The 21111-nt window shown below is 44.5% G+C and overlaps 1 protein-coding gene across 7 annotated transcripts in view; it reads right to left on the reverse strand.

Annotated features, from left to right (window-relative positions):
- Positions 1 to 21111, reverse strand: part of BCAS3 (BCAS3 microtubule associated cell migration factor) — a 1710065-nt gene that overhangs the window by 1543288 nt on the left and 145666 nt on the right. The window lies entirely within an intron of this gene.

Here is a 21111-nt window from a genome sequence, read left to right on the forward strand (position 1 = left end):
CCCAATATGAAGTGGGTATGATAATAATATTAACAAATACCTCCAATTAAAAATGTAGTATAGTTTTTCTGATTCACTATGTCTCTTTCGTCATGTGCAGGCATTGCAGGACTTTAGGTATCCATGCTTATGACCACTAGCAACTAGCTGTCACTTTATCAGTGATCGTAACCATGGATACCTAAAGTCCTGCAATGCCTGGACATAAGGAGAGACACATGGTGAATCAGAAAGACTATACTACATTTCTAATTGGAGCTATTTGCTATTATTATACCTATGACATATTGGGAAAGCATCTTGGAGATGCGAATACTCATTTAACATTACAGCATCCAGACAACCTGGAGAACACAGCGTCCAGTCTGTTTGAACATTAAGGCTGTGTGCACACGCTGCGGAAAAGGTGCGGATTCATCCGCGCGGATTTTGTACAATCCGCAGGTGAAACCGCAGGTCAAAAGACCTGCGGTTTTACCTGCGGATTGCTCTGCGGTTTTGCCCTGCGGTTTTTCATCTCCTCAATGGAGGAGATGGCAAACCGCAGGAGAATCCGCAGAAAGAATTGACATGTCAATTCTTTCTGCGGATTGAAAACCGCAGATAATCCGCGCGGAAAATTCCGCACCGTCTGCACTGCGGTTTTTGATTCCCATAGGGAATCATTGTACTGTACACCGCAGCAAAAACTGCTGCGGGTCCGCAGCGGCCAAAACCGCTGCGGAACCGCAGCAAAATCCGCAGCGTGTGCACACAGCCTTACACTATACCTGGACATTTGCATAGTTTAGGTCATGTTCCAACTAGATTCTCCTGCACTTCTCTCATTTTACATTGAGAAATGCAGATGAGAATCTAATCAGCACATGATCTCAACCAAGCAAATGTCATACTTATGTTCACGTGATCCCACTTGCACCAGGAACACAGGTAAGCAGTGACAGTGTGCATTGCAGACTACAATGATTCAGCAATCTGTAGTAACTGTAGCAGAAATTTGTTTAGAACTCAGAAACAGTACAACATCCAGATAACTTGAACTGTATGACTCGTTAAGTCGATCATTAAGGCTATGTGCCCACATTGGAGAAATGCTGCGGAATTGTCCGCAGCATTTCCGCAACTCCCGGCCGCGGGTAAAACGCATGCGGAATTCCCATGCGGTTTCCCGCAAAACACAAGCGTTTTTAGCTTGCAGAATTCTAGCGCTTTTCCAAACGATTTGAAGCATCGCTTGGAAAGGTGACTGACAGGTTGGGCACACTTGTCAAGCACAGTGCTTGACAAGTGTGACCAACTTTTTACTTATTGATGCTGCCTATGCAGCATCAATAATAAAAGATAGAATGCTAGAAATAATTAAAAAAAAAAAAAAAAATATGGATATACTCACCTTCTGTTGGCACTCAAAATCCTCAGCGGCGCTCCCAGTCCTCAGCAGCGCTCCCGGGCTGTTGCGTTCCCAGGCGTGCTTTGAGAGAATAACCTTTGCGACGTCACGCGACCGTGGCATCGCAAAGGTAATTTTTTCGCAAAGCACGCCTGGGAAGCACCGCTGAGGAACGGGAGGACTCCGGGGGCCGACAGAGGGTAAGCATATCCCTATTTTTTATATTAATTCTATTTTTAACAGGAATATGATACCCAGGATATGGAGGAGCGTCTCCTCTCCTCCAGACCCTGGGTACCATCCGCACATGAAACGCTCACTTTATGCATGGTGGGCATAGTCACATGCGTAAAGTGAGTTTCAATGCAATCCTATGGCGGCGGAAAAATCCACAGCATTGGCACAGCAACTGCGGAATCCCATAGGATTGCATGGGATGCGTTTTAAATAGCGTTTTTTAAGCATTTCCAGGGCGGCCTTGCCACTGTGGAAACGCTTAAAAAACGCAACGTGCGCACACAGCCTAAAGGTTTTTTTTTTTTTGTTTGTTTTTTTTTTTTTTAAGTGAAAACAAGTTATCACTGATCCAGAGGATAGTTCATAACTTACTGATTGGTGTGGGTTCAACCATTGGGACTCGCTGTTTGCTGAGCCCAGGCCAGGTGATAGACTAAGCACTGTTTATTATTTTTGATCTGTTACTGTAGGTTATAGCAATTTGTGATAGTTCTGCAGGGAAATGTGAGCCATTCCTGTGATGGCTACGTTGGGCATAGTGAGATAGACTGTATGCTTCTTTATGGGTTCATATCACTTGACTTGTGTCATTAAACAAGAACCAATTAGTAAATATTTACAGACAGAGACCTTAAATAGCCTGTTTACATGTTACGATTCATTTTTGGATTCGTGGCAACTCTGGTTCCTCAATAATTTAAATGTAGCTTTTTGCTTTTCAGGCCAGCAAGGGTTAATGTCAATTTCCTTGCTGGCAGCCGCTGTGTTGCTAGGTCAGCTGATGTGGGTGGTGACCTCTCCCACCATCATTTAGTCACCTGATGCATCAGCTGACTGTTGGTGAAAGAGTTTTTCTCTGGAGACCAGCCAATGAGTGTGGAACTATCTAGTGTCAGCGTGTATCAGCTTCTTGAGGTCCTGGTTCTGAATCCTCTGCTGTGTGGAGTTTGCAGCAGAAGCTTGAAAGCCAAGTTTCCTTATTCCCTGACTTTGTCTGTCTCGTGCTTGTCACTACCCTCTGCGTTTACATCAGCTGCAGTGGTGATTCTAGCGCCCTTGCCGGCCAGTGCACTAGCCAGGGTATAGTGAGGTGACAGCTAGGGACGAAGCATGTGGCGGCGGGAAGGACCCGTATAGGGCGTTAGGGGATCTTAAGGATAGGCACAGGTTGTGTTAGGAGGTGCCCCATCCCTTGTTCCCTATTGTTAGGGCCTTCCTCCCCCTTTTTCCATCCCCGTTGTTGGGTGTTTGTTGTGCCGTCCGCTGGTCCGACCCTTGTGAGTCTTGACATTACACATGTAGGTTATTGCACTAAAAAGGGTTTTCTCACGAAACAAGTTAATTTTGATCAATAAATCTTGGAATAATAATAAGTTCCACAATTGGATGTATTTAAAAAAATGTTCCTGTGCTGAGATATTCTTATAAATGTGCCCCTCCTATGTACTGTGTAATGGCTGTGTCTGACCGCACAGGGACATGGTCTGATTATACCACATCTCCTGGGCAGGGGAGAAAGGAAAAGAGAGTATACAGACATTAAAGTATGGGATCACAGCTGATTCTTTTTGTGAGGCAAAACATTTCCCTGCCTGTTTTTAAGCAATATTTTATCTCAGAGAAAGAATCAGCTGTGATCCCATGCTGTCCTGTCTATACTTCTTTGTTTCCTCCCTTCCCCAGGAGGTGAGACAGGATCAGACCATGTTCCTGCAAGGTGAGACACAGCCATTACACAGTACATAGCAGTAGCACATTTATAAGATTATCACAGCACAGGAACATTTAGAAATTAAACACATAAAGCTGGAGAACTTAAAATTATTCAAATAACTATTGATTAAAATGTTGATTAAAATTAACTTTCCTCATGGGAAAATCCCTTTAATAAGGCCCACTGAATGATCTGTAATAGACTATTTAGCATTAGCCTGCCATTGTTATCGGTAGAGGGAGTTCTGTTTACAGAGGATGATGCACTTCAGAGAACTATGATCTTTTGAACAGCACAAAAGATAATTTCACCAGACGAACGACCGTTAAATATAGATTGTATATATTGTTCCCTAGACTAAGATAAAGTGGGTTTAGTAGAAATTCACTAAATAAAGTAGAGCCCTTAGACAAAGTCGTTCCCCTGGCGAAACGTGCATTAGGGACATAATCACAATTTGAAACGATCTCAGAGCAATGCTGGCACAATCTGTCTAGCCGCCTCACGCTACTCCTATACTCGCCAGGTCTCTGAATGAGACTCAGGCAATGACATCTTGGAGTTGGAGTGTTAACTTAAATCCCCACATGGTCTCTTCTTTGTGAGATACATGAACTTCTCCTAGGAGATTAGCGTGCTTGATCAGCACGCTTCTCTCCCTTGGAGCATGTTTACCAGGCGGCTGTTCATTCAGTCACTTCAACTAGTAGCAGTGAAACAAGCATATCGGCTAAGCTCTAGTGCCGACGATCCCCACAGCAAACATTGATGAGTTAACTGGGGATCACCAGCACTTATTTGAACCTACTTAATAGCCTTATAGCCTCCTCAGACTCAGAAGTCTTATAATCGAGTTACCGTTGTACACTACAGTGTACGCGAGGCCCGAGGAGGTTTTAAGGTAATCAATAATTATTACCCCTTGTCTGGTAGTTACTCCATGTGAATCTAACCTGTTGATATATTAAACAAAAGGGCTCCCCATGTTACAAAGCTTTTCTGAATCAGGTAGTTTAATAATTAGGAAAATTTATATGGTGTGACAGTTTAATAATGGTGTTGTCAACATCAAACCATTATAATATTTGAGTGCCTATGGGTGAAATTGGAATCCAGACCCTAATTTTAGGGTCAGTGGCTGGGACTCCATTTCACATCATCTTCTATAACTCTGAGTTCGTATCACTTGTGATTTAGTAGATCACAGTGTGCTTATAAAATAACTAGTCACACACTGTGATCCAATGTACATCTTTATGATGTATGGTAATTTCATATAAAATTTGATATTTTAATCTATAATTTACAATAAAGGTTCATTTTATTCACAATTCCCTTTCCCCCTCCCCCCTTTACCTACCATTTAATTGGTGGTGTTCACCTTGTCAATTCTATCCTAGGAGGTCGGAATTTTTTATTGTTTTCACATTTAAAGTGACTTTGGGGGCCTATATGACAGAAAATACCCAAAACTGACACCATTCTAAAAACTGCACCCCCCAAGGTACTCAAAACCACATTCAAGAAGTTTAATAACCCTTCTGGTGCTTCACAGGAGCTAAAGCAATGTGGAAGGAAAAATTAACTTTAAACTTTTTTCACAAAAATTTTACTTTAGCTCCAAATGAGTTATTTTCACAAGGGTAATAGGATAAAATGGACCCTAAAATTTGTTGCATATTTCCCACTGAAAATGCTGCTACCCCATATGTGGGCTCACGGCAGGGCTCGGAAGGGAAGAAGCACCGTTTGACTTTTTGTAAGCAAAAACGGCTGGAATCGAGAGAGGACTCCATGTCGCGTTTGGAGAGCACCTATGTCATGTCTAAACAGTGGAAACCCCCCACAAGTGACCCCCATTTTGGAAACTATACCCCTTAGGGAACTTATCTAGATGTTTGATGAGTACCTTGAGCCCCCAGATACTTCACAGAAGATTATAACAGAGCGGTGAAAATAAAAAAATTAAAAAAAAAAAACACATTTTACCCACAAAAATGTACTTTTAGCCCCAAATTTTTTATTTTCACAAGGATAACAGGAGAAAATGGACCCTAAAATTTGTTGTATATTTCCCACTGAATATGCCGCTATTCCATATGTGGGGGAATACTACTATATGGGCTCACGACAGGGCTTGGAAGGGAAGAAGCACCGTTTGACTTTTTGAAAGCAAAAACGGCTGGAATCGAGAGAGGACGCCATGTCGCGTTTGGATAGCCCCTGATATGTCTAAATAGTGGAAACCACTAACAAGTGACCCCATTTTGGAAACTAGACCCCTTAGGTAACTTATCTAGATGTGTCATGAGTACCTTGAACCCTCAGGTACTTCACAGATGATAACGTAGAGCTGTGAAAATAAAAAAATCACATTTTACCCACAAAAATGTATTTTTAGCCCCAAATTTTTTATTTTCACAAGGGTAACAGGAGAAAATGGACAAAAAAATTTGCTGCGCAATTTCTCCTGAGTACACTAATATCCTATATGTGGAGAAAAAACACTGTTTGGTCGCACGGCAGGGCTCAGAAAGGTAGGAGTAGACGTTTTGGAACGCAGACTTTGATGGAATGGTCTGTGGGCATCATGTCACATTTGGGGAGCCCTTGATGTGCCTAAACAGTGAAAAAAAACACATGTGACTCGATTTTGGAAACTAAACCCTCAAGGATGAGGTGATCATTTTAAATCCACAGGTACAACGCAGAATTTGATAACATTAGGTAGTCATATTGAAAATAATCATTTTTTTCTCGAAAATGTTGTTTTAGCCCCAAATTTGTAGTTTTCACAATGGATAATAGGAGAACATGGCAGCGCTAGGAAAGGAAAGTGCGCCATTTGCCTAGGTTAGATTGTGAAAGCTATGTCGCATTTGAAGAGCCCCTGACATGTAAATACAGCAGAAACTCCCCACAAGTGACCCCATTTTGGAAACTAGACCCCTTAAGGTACTCTGCTAAGGGTATAGTGAGCATTTTGAACCCATAGCGGTCTCAGAATTTTATGATATTGAGACGTGGAAATATAAGATTTTAGTGGTAAAAATGCAATTTTTGTATTTGCTGCAAATTTGTCAGATACACAAGGGTTAATAGGTGAAACTAGACCCCACAATTTCTTGCGCAATTTTCCCCGAACGTGGTGCTGCCTCATATTTTGTCAAAAATTACTGTTAGGCCACATGTCATAGCTGAGAAAGAAGGAACACTATTTGTCATTTGGAGCACAGGTTTTGCTAGAATAGTTTGCGGGAGACATTTGCGGAGCCCCGAAGGTGCCAGAACAGCAAAAAAAAACAAACAAACAAAAGTTACCCCACTGTAGAAACTTCACCTCTCAATAAATTCCTCTACAGCTTCATAGACCATTTTTTAACATCCACGCTGTGCTTTATTCTGGAGAATTGCAAATCTGATAGTCTAGTACCCATACATTGTGCCCCCAGTCAGTGTAGAGCCCCATTGTGCCCAGCTTGTGCTTCTGGCGATGTACACCTGTAATTAATTGCGTTCTCTCCATTACAATAATGCCAAACATGTGGTCTCTTACTGTGGTTTTTGCACAATGGAGCTCAGGAGGGGGGCATTTGGATTTGGGAATGCAGTATTCACTGGATTTTATTTGAGGGGGTGGGAGCCATGTCACTTTTCCAGACTCTTTGTTCTACCAGTAACGTGGGAACCTCCTATAGTTACATTGACAGATGACGGACCTGGATCGGGGCTGGTTTTGAGCAAGATAAAACAGGGGTTTTGTTGGTAACATTTTGGAGTACATAATACTAATCAGCTACTTCCAGAATAAGGATGGATCACAATCTTGTGTTCTACGCTGATCACTTATGTCGGAGTTTCCGTATAAATGAGTATAAATGACACAAAAATGCGATTCAGATGAAACCTCGAGGGATCCACCCACCATGAGGCAGATGGAGATACTTTGTAGTTCGCTTGTCGTCTGCTCCCGTGGTCTTCATCTTTTTAGGCGTGCACAGATCTGTGGTCGCCAACACTTGTGTGCTAAAAAGACGGCTAAAATGATGGGACACCATCATAAGATCTGGGCTGGAGGAAACAGACCGGCCCCACTACCTTCCTGCAGTCCATTTAAAAAATAATAGCCCATACCGGGTTTTCTTGAACAATTCCTTGGTTAAATAACATGACCAAGTTCGGACTTACTTTTATTCTGCCTTGTGACTCACAGGCAACCTGCTGCGACCACAAGGCACTCCAGCGCATCTAATATGCTTCTGAGCACAATCTGGGGGACACATAGCGACCCTCGCAAGTCACACCAATTGCTGCCTCACAACACTAAAAACAATTTTTTAGAAACATTAATGTTTTTGCCTCATCCTATTCTGAGAGCTGTAATTTTTTTTATTTTTTTGCCGAATTAGCCATATTAGTGCTTGTTTTTTTGGGGACGGTTTGCTATTTTCAGTTATATGATTTTTTTTTTTTACAAGACTTTTTGATCTCTTTTTATTCACTTTTTTGTGAGTCACTATGATGAAAAAGCGACATTTTTGGTGTGTATTTTATTTTTTTTGCGTTTGACAAACAGAATAAATAACATGCCAGTTTTATAGAGCAGGTCATTATGGATGTGTCAATACTAATTAGGTCTACTTTTTTTATTATTATTTTATCACAAACACTGCGTTTTGAGTGGCGAAACAGATTTTAGTGATCTGTGTGCGCATTTTAATGTGCATTTTTGCTCTTTTACATATTTTATTTCACATTTTTTATCTTTTTTTTTCCACTTTTTCACTGTGGGAGATGTATAAGTTTAACTCATGTACAGCAGTGCATGAGAGCAGTCAGTGTCTGACTAAAGGCCCTTTTACATTTAGCGATGCACCAGCGATCCGACCAGCGATCCGACCCGGTCAGGATCGCTGGTGCATCGCTAAATGATCGCTAGTGAGCTTTCATACAGAAAGATCTCACAGAGATGCAGCAGCGACGCAGCGCACGATACTCACCTTTCACACACAGCGATTCAGACGTCCTCCCGCCCGCCTCCACGCGTCACTCGTCTCACCCAGCAGGAAGCCCAGCAGGAAGCGCCCGACGAGAAATGGAGCCGGACATTCTCGCGCGATCAGCGATGGACAGCGGGGGAGCCGGTCGGAGGTAAGTATCACACATAGCGATATCGCTAGCAATATCGCTTTTAACGTCACAAAACCAGTGACGTTTTAGCGATATTGCTAGCGATATCGCTTAGTGTAAAACCCCCTTTACACTCACTGACTCGACCTGTGAGACCCAGCTTATTGCTCGACCTCACAGGCCACAGTACCCTGGGGTCATCACACAAACTCAGGGTACCATGGTAACCATCGGGACCAACAATTTTATAGCGGGGGTCTGATGGTTACTAAGGGGGTCTTGTGACCCACTTGTAACAACTTAAATGCCGCTGTCGCGATTGATAGCGGTATATAAGGGGTCAATCGGCCTGATTGGTCACAAAACCGGTCGGGTCTGATACTGCAGGGTGTCTGCTATCATGTACAGCTGCCAATTGCAGGGATAGCCACTCGGCAGCGGTATTCTTTTATTCATCAGCGCCGTTAAAAAGCGGCGCGACAAAGACTTGAACAGTCTACAATTTTAAGGGTAGGTTAATTTTAACATAGAGAGATAGAATCGTTTCCTTCACTGTATATGTAGGGCACAATTCACCTTATCTTGACTGTGGGACTATACCTTTAAATTCAATAATAAAACAGCATGATGTAAGCCACATTGTTCCCACTTGCATGCTCTTATAAATCTATATCTTTATTGAGACTTTAAAGCTCCGTATTGAGAAAAACAAACGAAAAAATTGAGGTTAGACTGGTAATCTGTATGACTTATGATTGGCAGTACTGTTTAAAGGGGATATGTAAGCAGGTTTTTGTTACTTAATTTGAGAGCAGCATGATGTAGGGGCTGAAGGGCCTGATTCCAGTGATTTGTCAATTACTAGGCTGTGTGTTATTTCAATACAGTCAGTGTTTTATCAGAAGGAAATTGTCACTACAGGACTAAGTGTGTCATGCCTCCCGGTCAACTATTCTGTGCCACCCTGCCCCCACCAGCACTTAACAGCTTTCTGTCAATACACAGTGTACACAAAAGCAGCCAGTCAGTGGTAAGGGTGGGGTTATATAAGGCTCAGTATTCAGAGCACTGCTAGATCTGCAGCAGAGAGAAAAGTGATTGTAAAAGGACAGCATGCAGACCTGCAAGTGACACATTGCTGGAATCAGGGTCTCAGCCCATTTATCATGCTGCTCTCAGATTAGATAGCAAAAAACTTGTTCTAGATTCTTTTTAACAATTAAAATCACTTCTCCACTTAGTCTAAATCTGCTAGTGCAGGAAACCTCATGTTTTTTTATCACCACTAAAACATGGGCAGTGACTGGACTAACTGGCATACAGATAAGGAACCACTTAGTGACAATGATTAAGTATATGAAAAAAAAATAATATTTATCTGATATTCTGGTAAATGAAAGCACAAACTACAATTCAAGATACTTCTGCTTATGGGTAACATTTTAACTACCGTATTCCAAAAAGCTTCAGATATGGTTAAATTAAAACTACATGATTAAACTGTCAAGAATCTCCTTGCTGTAATGCAGAAATGAAATCAGAAAATAAGCAAAATGTAAAAAATATAGTTTTGCTTCATGTTAAAAAGTAAAACAAAGTTGTTGTAAATAAATTTTACTGCACATCAAATCTAAAAAACAAGAAGTCACCTTGACCATAACTGCTTATAATAAAGTTTTATTTCAAAGTGGAGACTCCCTTGTGCCAAATCTTTACAGGCTTCTCAGTTCTGGAACTTTTACTAAACAATATTTTTATTACACACTGCTTTTATTACTTAAATATCTTGGCCAATACCCACCAATGTTAAAAATATAGTTGTACTAGGTTTATGGTGACCACAGAAAAAAAGTGCCAGGTGGAATGTGCTAGACTTTTATAGAATTCATTATTTAACTCCCTTTTTATTGCTAGTCTAATTAGTTTTGGCTTACTGTTTTTTTCTTGGGCTTACATCTGTCATTTCTGGAGATATTTAACCTAAATCTGCTAAATAGTAGTAGTAAGTTCTAAATTCATAAGCACATGTACACTTGTAAACTGTGGGCAACTCAACTTGTGAGCAGGACTGTGCAAATACTTGATAGCTAACCCCTTCATGACCGAGCCTATTTTGACATTAATGACCTGGCCATTTTTTGCATTTCTCACCAGTGTCCCTTTATGAGGTAATAACTCTAGAACACTTCAACGCATCCTAGCCATTCTGAGATTGTTTTTTCGTGACATATTGGGCTTCATGTTAGTGGTAAATTTACGTTAATAATTTTTGCGTTTATTTATGAAAAAAACGGAAATTTGGTGAAAATTTTGAAAATTTCACAATTTTCAAATTTTGAATTTTTATTCTGTTAAACCAGAGAGTTAGGTGACATTTCCCACATGTCTACTTTACATCAGCATAATTTTGGAAACTATTTTTTTTTTGTTAGGACATTATAAGGGTTAAAAGTTGACCAGCGATTTCTCATTTTTACAACAAAATTTACAAAACCATTTTTTTTTTAGGGATCACCTCACATTTGAAGTCACTTTGAGGGGTCTATATGGCAGAAAATACCCAAAAGTGACACCATTCTAAAAACTGCACCCCTCAAGCTACTCAAAACTACATTCAAGAAGATTATTAACCCTTCAGGTGTTTCACAGGAACTAAAGCAACATGTAAGGAAAAAATGGACATTTTAATGTTTCCAACAAAAATGTTCTTTTAGCAACAATTTTTTCATTTTCACATAGGCAACAGGACAAAATGGATCCTAAAATTTGTTGGGCAATTTCTCCTGAGCACACTGATCCTCATATGTGGTCATAAACCACTGTTTGGGCGCACGGCAGAGGTCAGAAGGGAAGGAGCACCATTTGACTTTTTGAATGGAAAATATGCTGGAATATTTAGCGGTTGCCATGTCACGTTTGGAGAGTCCCTGTGTGCTTAAACATTGGAGGTCCCCCACAAGGGACCCCATTCTGGAAACTAGACCCTCCAAGGAACTTATCTAGATGCATGGTGAACACTTTGAACCCCCAGGTGCTTCACAAATTGATCCGTAATAAAAAAAAAGTACTTTTTTTTTCACAAAAATTTTCTTTTAACCTCAGTTTTTTCATTTTCAAGTGGGCCACAGGGTAAAATGGAACCTAAAATTTGTTGGGCAATTTCTCCTGAGTATATCGATACCTCATATGTGGTCAAACCACTGTTTGGGCGCACAGCAGGGCTCAGAATGGAAGGAGCACCATTTGACTTTTTAAATGGAAAATATGTTGGACTATTTAGCGGTTGCCATGTCGCGTTTGGAGAGTCCCTGTGTGCCTAAACATTGGAGCTCCTCCACAAGTGACCCCATTTTGAAAACTAGACCCCCGAAGAAACTTATCTAGATGTGTGGTGAGCATTTTGAACCCCCAAGTGCTTCACAGAAGATTATAACACAAAGCAGAGAAAATAAAAAAAATCTTTTTCCTCAAAAATTACATTTTAGCAAGCTAATTCTTATTTTCCCAAGGGAAACAGGATAAATTGGACCACAAAAGTTGTTGTCCAGTTTGTCCGGAGTACGCTGGCACCCCATATGTGGGGGGGAACCACTGTTTGGGCGCACAGCAGGGCTCAGAAGGGAAGGAGCGCCATTTGACTTTTTGAACGGAAAAATAGCTCCAATCGTTAGCGGACACCATGTCGTGTTTGGAGAGCCCCTGTGTGCCTAAGCTTTGGAGCTCCCCCACAAATGACCCCATTTTGGAAACTAGACCCCCTAAGGAACTTATCTAGATGCATAGTGAGCACTTTGAACCTCCAGGTGCTTCACAGAAGTTTACAACGCAGAGTTTATTTTTTAGCCAACTAATTTTTATTTTCACAATGGTAACAGGAGAAATTGGACCCCAAAAGTTGTTGTCCAGTTTGTCCTGAGTACGCCGATACCCCATATGTGGAGGGGAACCACTGTTTGGGCACACATCAGGGCTTGGAAGGGAAGTAGTGACGTTTTGAAATGCTGACTTGATGGAATGGTCTGCGGGCGTCATGTTACGTTTGCAAAGCCCCTGATGCACCTAAACAGAGGAAACCCCCCACAAGTGACCCCATTTTGGAAACTAGACCACCCAAGGAACTAATCTAGATGTGTGGTGAGCACTTTGAACCCCCAAGTGCTTCACAGCAGTTTATAACGCAGAGCCGTGAAAATAAAAAATATTTTTTTTCCCTCAGAAAATGATTTAGCCCACAATATTTTATTTTAACAAGGGTAACAGGATAAATTCGACCCCAAAAGTTGTTGGCCAGTTTCTCTCGAGTACGATGGTACCCCATATGTGGGGGTAAACCACTGTTTGGGCACACGTCGGGGCTCGGAAGGGAAGTAGTGACGTTTTGAAATGCCGACTTGATGGAATGGTCTGTGGGTGTCATGTTACGTTTGCAGAGCCCCTGATGTGCCTAAACAGTGGAAACCCCAAACAAGTAACCCCATTTTGGAAACTAGACCGCCCAAGGAACTTATGTAGATGTGTGGTGAGCACTTTGAACCCCCAAGTGCTTCACAGAATTTTATAATGCCCAGGCGTGAAAATAGAAATTTTTTTTTCCACAAAAATATTTTTTTTAGCCACCTATTTTTTATTTTCCCAAGGGTATCTGGAGAATTTAGACCCCCAAAGTTGTTGTGCAATTTTTCCTGAGTACGCTGATACCCCATATATGGGGGTAGACCACTGTTTGGGCACGTCGGGGCTCGGAATGGAGGGAGAACTGTTTGACTTTTTGAACGCAAAATTGGCTGGAATAAATGGAGGCTCCATGTCGCGTTTGGAGACCCCTGATGTGCCTAAACAGTGGAAACCCCTCAATTCTAGCTCCAATCCTAACCCCAACACACCCCTAACCCTAATCCCAACCCTAATCATAACTCTAACCACAACCCTAACCCCAATACACCGCTAACCCTAACCACAAGCCTTTCCCTAATCCCAACCCACCCCTAAACCTATTCCTAACCCTAATTCCAACCCTAACCCTAATACCAACCCTAACCCTAGCCCTAACCCTAGCCCTAATTGAAAAATAAAAATATTTTCATTATTTTATTACATGTGCCTGCCTATGGGGGTGATAGGGGGGGGGCGGTGATTTACTTTTTTTTATTTTGATCACTGTGAGAGTTTATCACAGTGATCAAAATAAAAAAAAATTGAATCTGCAGCCGGGACATGCCGGCGGGCGCACTGCGCATGCGCCCGCCATTTTCCAAGATGGCAGCACCCATGCAGGAGGGACGGCGGGACACCGGGAGGCAGAGCGGGACATAGAAGGTACCGGGGAGGGTGAGGGGTCAGACAGCGGGGGGGACAGGAGGGAAGGGGGAGCAGATCGTGATGGCAGCGGCCCATCGCTGCCGTCAGTGCCGATCGCCCCCGCCAGCCGTTGGGGGGGTTAAATTAGTGTCTCCAGCCATGTCCGATGCTAGTGCAGTATCGGCCATTGATGAAATATTACTTTCGCTCTGATTGGCTGTTTCACTTTTAACAGCCAATCAGAGCGATCCTAACCACGTGGGGGCGAAGCCACCCCCCTGGGCTTAACTCAATGTTGTCCTGTATCTGCGGGTCGGGTGACATTTCAGTGACCCCCGGTCACCCGACCCGCAGGAACGCTATTTATAGCATGACGCCTATGGGGGCGTCATGGGTCGTTTGGGCACGACTTTTCATGACGCCTACGTAGGCGTCATGGGTTGTGAAGGGGTTAAAGTCCGTCGCCCCCAAAATGCAAATTAAACAATTTATACATTCATATAGGGGACTTAGGTCCTAAGAAAAATCATAACTGTTTTACAGATTTAACCAATTTTCTTTTACAATAATTTTTTTTTTATTAGATATGCAAATGGGGGTGGGGGAGCCTTAAAGCACCCTTGGAGACACCAAGCGGTCAGTGCACTGTCCTGTACCCTCAATCACAATACTTCATACTTCTCTTTATGTTAGTTGACAGCACTCACTTTGGAACAATGCCTGAATACACTATTTAATATGAAGTTGAAGTGCTTCTAAACAGTGCAAGAGTAGGAGAAATCAGACTTCTGGATCCTCTCTGTCGCAGTTAATCAGTGACAGCTCCTGTGTATAATGTCACTGGTGATCCCTGTATGATGATGAAATGGTAAGACAGGATGTTGAGAAGGCTGAACTTTTAAATTCCTATTTTGCATCTGTTTTCTCTCAGAAAGGAAATGTAACATCAACTGTTCCTCACTGTCCTATTAAGGGAATAGAAGAATCCAGGATATCTATAAACAGGAAGATAGTGAGGAAACACTTAGCTAACCTAAATGAATTCAAGTCTCCAGGTCCAGATGAATTACACCCCAGAGTACTGAAGGAGATAGCAGAAGAAATTTTTGAACCCCTCTCCATAATCTTTGAAAATTCTTGGAGAACAGGAGAAGTGCCAGAAGACTGGAGAAGAGCAAATGTTGTTCCTATCTTCAAAAAGGGGAAGAAGGTGGACCCAGGCAACTATAGGCCGGTGAGTCTGACTTCTATACCAGGAAAGATCTTTGAACAAATTATTAAACAACATGTATGTCAATACCTGGATAAGAATGAAGTGATTAAACAGAGTCAGCATGGGTTTGTAACTAATAAGTCTTGTCAGACTAACTTAATTTCCTTCTACGACGGTATCACTGATTGGGTGGATCAAGGAAATGCTGTAGATATAGTATATCTTGACTTCAGCAAAGCATTTGACAAAGTCTCTCATACAATCCTTATTGAAAAAATGACTAAGTATGGAATGGACAAGGCAACTGTTAGGTGGATTCATAACTGGCTTAGTGATCGGACCAAAAGAGTGGTCGTAAATGGCTGCACATCCAGTTGGAAGAATGTCTCAAGTGGGGTACCACAGGGCTCTGTCCTGGGCCCTGTATTGTTCAACATCTTTATCAACGATTTAGATGAAGGAATTGAGGGTAAACTGATTAAATTTGCTGATGACACAAAGCTAGGAGGGATAGCTAATACTAGAGAAGAGAGAGAGAGGATTCAAAAAGATTTAAATAAACTGGAGAAGTGGGCAGCAACTAACAGAATGGTTTTTAACAGGGAGAAATGCAAAGTACTACATCTGGGCAATAAAAATGAAAAAAGCATATACAGAATGGGAGGAATAGGGCTAAGTGACAGCACATGTGAAAAAGACTTGGGTATACTAATAGATCACAGACTGAATATGAGCCAACAGTGTGATGCAGCAGCAAAAAAGGCAAATGCAATTCTAGGATGTATTAACAGAAGCATACAGTCTAGATCACGTGAAGTCATTATTTCCCTCTACTCCTCTTTGGTCAGACCTCATCTGGAATATTGTGTCCAGTTTTGTTCACCACATTTTAAAAAAGACATCAACAAACTGGAGCAAGTTCAGAAAAGAGCGACCAGAATGGTGACCGGTCTGCAAACCCTGTCTTATGAGGAAAGGTTGCAGGATTTGGGAATGTTTAGTTTGCATAAGAGAAGACTGAGAGGAGACTTAATAGCTGTCTACAAATATCTAAAGGGCTGTCACATTGTAGAAGGATCAACTTTATTCTCATTTGCACAAGGAAAGACTAGAAGCAATGGGATGAAACTGAATGGGAGGAGACACAGATTAGATATTAGAAAAAACTTTTTGACAGTTAGAGTGATCAATAAGTGGAACAGGCTGCCACGAGAAGTGGTGAGTTCTCCTTCAATGGAAGTCTTCAAACAGAGGCTGGACAGACATCTGACTGGGATGATTTAGCGAATCCTGCTTTGAGCAGGGGGTTGGACCAGATGGCCCAGGAGGTCCCTTCCAACTCTATGATTCTATGATCTGTACACTGACACTATATACAGAGCTCCTGTATATAATGCCAACAACGATCACTGTATTATCTGTACACTGACACTATATACAGATCTCCTGTGTATAATGTCACTGGTGATACCTGTATTACATGTACACTGAAACTATATACAGAGCTCCTGTCATGTCACTGGTGTTCACTGTATTATCTGTACACTGACACTATACACTATAAATATAGCTCCTGTGTATGTTACTGGTGATCTCTGTATTATCTGTAAACTGACACTATATACAGAGCTCCTGTGTATAATGTCAACGATAATCTGTTAGGGTTTCTAGGTAGAAAACCCGAGAGTGGATCCTCTGGGTCGTGGCTCCAGAGCCCCCGAGGGCGAGCGGACCAGGTGATGACCACCCCCTATACAGGGAGCGTTAGGGGCTAGGCCCAAGGGAGATGGAACCACGACAGCCGGAACCAAAGGGACGACCCAGGGTAAATACAGGAGAGCAGATCAGAGTGTGGAAAGGTATACGAGGGGTAGAGTAGATCAAAAGAAGCAGGAGGCAGGCTGTGGAAGCCCGAAGGGTCAGGACGGAACCGGGACCAGAAGCTGAAAGGAAGATGAGGGAAAGAGGGTTAGGAAAGGCTGGGCCTGGGAAATGAGACAAGGAACGAGACAGGGGAAGGAGCGTAAAATACAGGAGGCAGGCAACAATAGGGCAGAGGTACAGGAGAGGGACCGGCACGGGAACACAGGAGGAGGAAGCAGAGGAACCAAGGAGGACGGTAGGCAGAGACAGGGAGACATGGGAGCAGGCTACAGGCGGGGACAAAGGCAGAGATACAGGAGAGCGCAGCACAGAGGATGCGCGGGGACCTGATGGCCAAGGGTGACGCTGCGCAAGGATAGCGGGCGCCACGGGCTAAGACAAACAGGCGTCTTACCTGTCCAGACGCCCAGCTGAAATACCCGGTGGGCGCCGCCATGATGGGGCGGAGTCACCGGGTCACGTGCCCCCAGGATGCACAGAGGCCGAGGAAGGGCGAGCGCGCATGCGCGGACCTCCGACGTGCCGAACCCCTACAAAGCCAGACAGGGGATGGCGCGAGAGCGGAGAGGGGGGCCCAGGTGAGCGCCGGCGGGCGCAACAGTACCCCCTCTCTTACTCCCCTCCCTCTTAAGGCGGGACAAGAATTTTCTCATGATATGAGGGGCATTGATGTTTTCTGGGGGTTCCCATGACCTCTCCTCAGGACCGAACCCTTTCCAATCAATAAGAAAAAAGGTCCTACCCCTGACGGTCTTTTTTGCCAAGATGTCCTTGACATCAAAGATGTCTTCTGCGGTGCTAGGTTGAGGGGCGCGGGAGGAGGCTGGGTGAAAGCGATTAAATACTGTGGGTTTGAGGAGCGAGACGTGGAAGGTATTGGGAATTCGCAGAGAGGCAGGTAGCTTTAGTTTATAGGCCACGTTGTTGATGCGACTCAAAATCTCAAAAGGCCCAATATAACGTGGACCCGATTTATAAGAGGGGATCTTAAGGCGAACGAAACGCGAGGATAGCCAGACCTTATCGCCCGCCTGATAAGGGGGAGTGTCAAGGCGTTTCTTGTCGGCGTACCTCTTCATCCGATCGATAGCTCTCTCAAGGGCCCCTTTTGTCTCCTCCCAAATTTTAGAGAATTCTGAGGACAAGGAGTCTGCCGCCGGCACGCCCGAGGCGGGGGAAACGGGAAGGGGAATGCCCGGGTGCTGTCCGAAAACCACAAAAAAGGGGGACTTAGAAGAGGATTCGTTGGGGTGATTGTTGTGGGCGAATTCAGCCCAAGGAAGTAGCGAGACCCAGTTGCTCTGGTGTGCATTAGAAAAATGCCGAAGATAAGAGGTTAACACCTGGTTGATTCGCTCCACTTGGCCGTTGGACTGTGGGTGGTAGGCAGAAGAGAAATCCAGGGCTACCTTCATTGAGCCGCAGAGGGCTCTCCAGAAACGGGAGGTGAATTGAACAGACACGATGTGCTGGGGAAAACCATGAAGTCGGAAAATATGTTGCAAGAAGATCTTCGCCAACTCGGGTGCCGAAGGCAGGCCAGGCAGAGGGATAAAATTGGCCATCTTGGAAAAACGGTCCACCACCACCAAAATGACAGTGCAGCCGGAGGATGGAGGTAGATCCGTGATAAAATCCATGGCGATATGGCTCCAAGGGACCGAAGGTATAGGCAACGGATGTAAGAGACCAAAGGGTAACTTTCTTGGAACTTTATTTTGGGCGCAGGAGGGACACGAAGCGGTGAACTCTAAGACGTCCTGGCGGAGCGATGGCCACCAATAGTGGCAGGAGATGAGGGACAGAGTCCTTTTGGCTCCAGCATGCCTGGCGACTTTAGAGGAGTGCCCCCAACGCAGAATCCTTACTTTGTCATGGTCCAATACCAAGGTCTTGCCTGGTGGTGGATTAACCAAACTTAGAGGAGCTAAAGTGACGACCTTCGCTGGATCGATGTGAGCAGGACCCTCCTCTTCATCCGTAGGGAGGAATGACCTCGATAGCGCATTTGCTTTGGTATTTTTATTACCCGGCCGAAAGTGGAGCTCAAAATCAAAGCGTCCAAAGAATAAGGACCATCTGGCTTGCCGAGGGTTGAGCCTTTGAGCAGACTGGACGTAGGCCAGATTCTTGTGGTCGGTAAATATTGTGAAGGGGTGGACAGCTCCTTCGAGAAGGTAACGCCATTCCTCTAAAGCCAGTTTTATCGCAAGTAGTTCCTTGTCCCCAATGGAATAATTGCGCTCGGGTCGGGCGGGGAAAAAGCTTTAGAGAAAAATCCACATGTGACAGTCCGACCAGTGGAAGTTTTTTGCAGGAGAACTGCTCCAGCTACAACAGATGATGCGTCGACCTCAAGAATAAAGGGTCTATCGGCATCCGGACGGTGGAGAACAGGCGCTGTAGAGAATTCCTTCATCAAAGCTTGAAAGGCGTCCTCTGCCTCAGGAGGCCAGAGGTGAGGTTTTGCCCCTTTGCGTACGAGGGCAGAGATAGGCTTGGTTAAGGTGGAGAAGTGCGGAAAAAATTGCTTATAATAATTAGCAAAGCCGAGGAAGCGTTGGATGGCTTTGAGTCCAAGGGGACGAGGCCAGTTCAGGACAGCGGACACTTTCTCAGGATCCATCTTCAGACCAGACCTCGAAATGATGTATCCTAGAAACGGCAGGGACGGTTGCTCGAAGACGCATTTCTCCAACTTGGCAAACAGGTGGTTCTCCCTAAGACGTAGCAACACTTGCCGAACGTCCCGCCGATGGGTAGAGAGATCCGGGGAGAAGACAAGGATGTCGTCAAGGTAAACCACGACACAGGAATAGAGGAGGTCTCGAAAAATATCGTTGACGAGTTCCTGGAATACTGCAGGTGCATTGCAGAGGCCAAAAGGCATAACAAGGTACTCGTAGTGACCGTCACGCGTATTGAACGCGGTCGTCCACTCATCCCCAGTGCGAATTCGGACCAAGTTATAGGCTCCTCGGAGATCAAGTTTGGTAAATATCTGGGCTCCTCTAAGGCGATCAAAGAGTTCGGGGATGAGGAGCAACGGGTACTTGTTCTTTATCGTGATGCTGTTTAAACCTCTGTAGTCGATGAACGGGCGGAGCGACCCGTCCTTCTTGACAAAGAAGAAGCCTGCGCCCGCAGGAGAGGAAGACTTCCGTATGAAACCCCTGGCCAAGTTCTCCTGAACGTACTCAGACATGGCTTGCGTCTCTGCCGGCGAGAGCGGATAAATCCTACCCCTCGGAGGGATAGCTCCAGGGACGAGGTCGATGGGGCAATCGTAGGGTCGGTGCGGCGGGAGGTTCTCGGCCTCCTTCTTGCTAAAGATGTCCGAAAAAGAGCTGTAAGCGATAAGCAACCCGGGGACCAGGGGAAGGGAACGGGGACCACCCACGGGACACACCGGCAGCAGACACCCTGCCCCACAGGACTCTCCCCAGCGCAGGATATGGCCCTTATGCCAGTCTAAGGTAGGCTCGTGGGCCCGTAACCAGGGAAGACCAAGAAGAATATGGTGCGAGATGCCCGCCAGGACATAAAAGACGATCTTCTCTTTGTGCAAGGCCCCTACCTGGAGTTCTACCTCCTGGGTGATTAGGGCAACTGCCTCTTGAAGAGGTTTACCGTCCACGGAAGCGAGGCTCCGTGGAGTTTCTAGGGTCTTAACCGGAACAGAGAATTTAAGAACCTCCTTAAGCCTAATAAAATTTCCTGCTTCGCCGGAATCTACATAGGCCGCCAAAGAAAAACGTTTACCACCAACGTGCAACAAAACGGACAGAGTGAGGGGTGGAGAGATATCACATACACCTAGGGAGGCCTCTCTTACCTGACCTAGGCGGAGGAGTTTTCTGGACACTCCGGGCAGGCACGGACCAGATGGGAGTCGCTGCCACAATAGAAACAGAGACCATTGGTACGCCTCTCCTCTCGGCGTTGTCCTGATAGTTTAAGCCGGTCTACCTGCATGGGTTCTGGCATAGAAGTTGAAGCGGATATCCCGGACCGAGGGCAGGGTGGTCCACGGACGGCTGGGGAAGAACGCGGGAGCCTCCTCTCACGAGCACGTTCCTGGAGTCGTAGATCGATACGTGTGGCCAGTGAAATCAGTTCCTCTAAGGCGGTGGGTGTATCACGACCAGCCAGCTCGTCCTTAATACGACCCGCGAGACCTCGCCAGAAGGCCCCTACCAATGCCTCGTTGTTCCACCCCAAATCCGAGGATAGGGTCCGAAACCG

The sequence above is a fragment of the Dendrobates tinctorius genome, unplaced genomic scaffold (genome assembly GCF_039654945.1).
Source record: "Dendrobates tinctorius isolate UK_male_01 unplaced genomic scaffold, ASM3965494v1 ptg000007l, whole genome shotgun sequence".
NCBI lineage: Eukaryota > Metazoa > Chordata > Amphibia > Anura > Dendrobatidae > Dendrobates > Dendrobates tinctorius.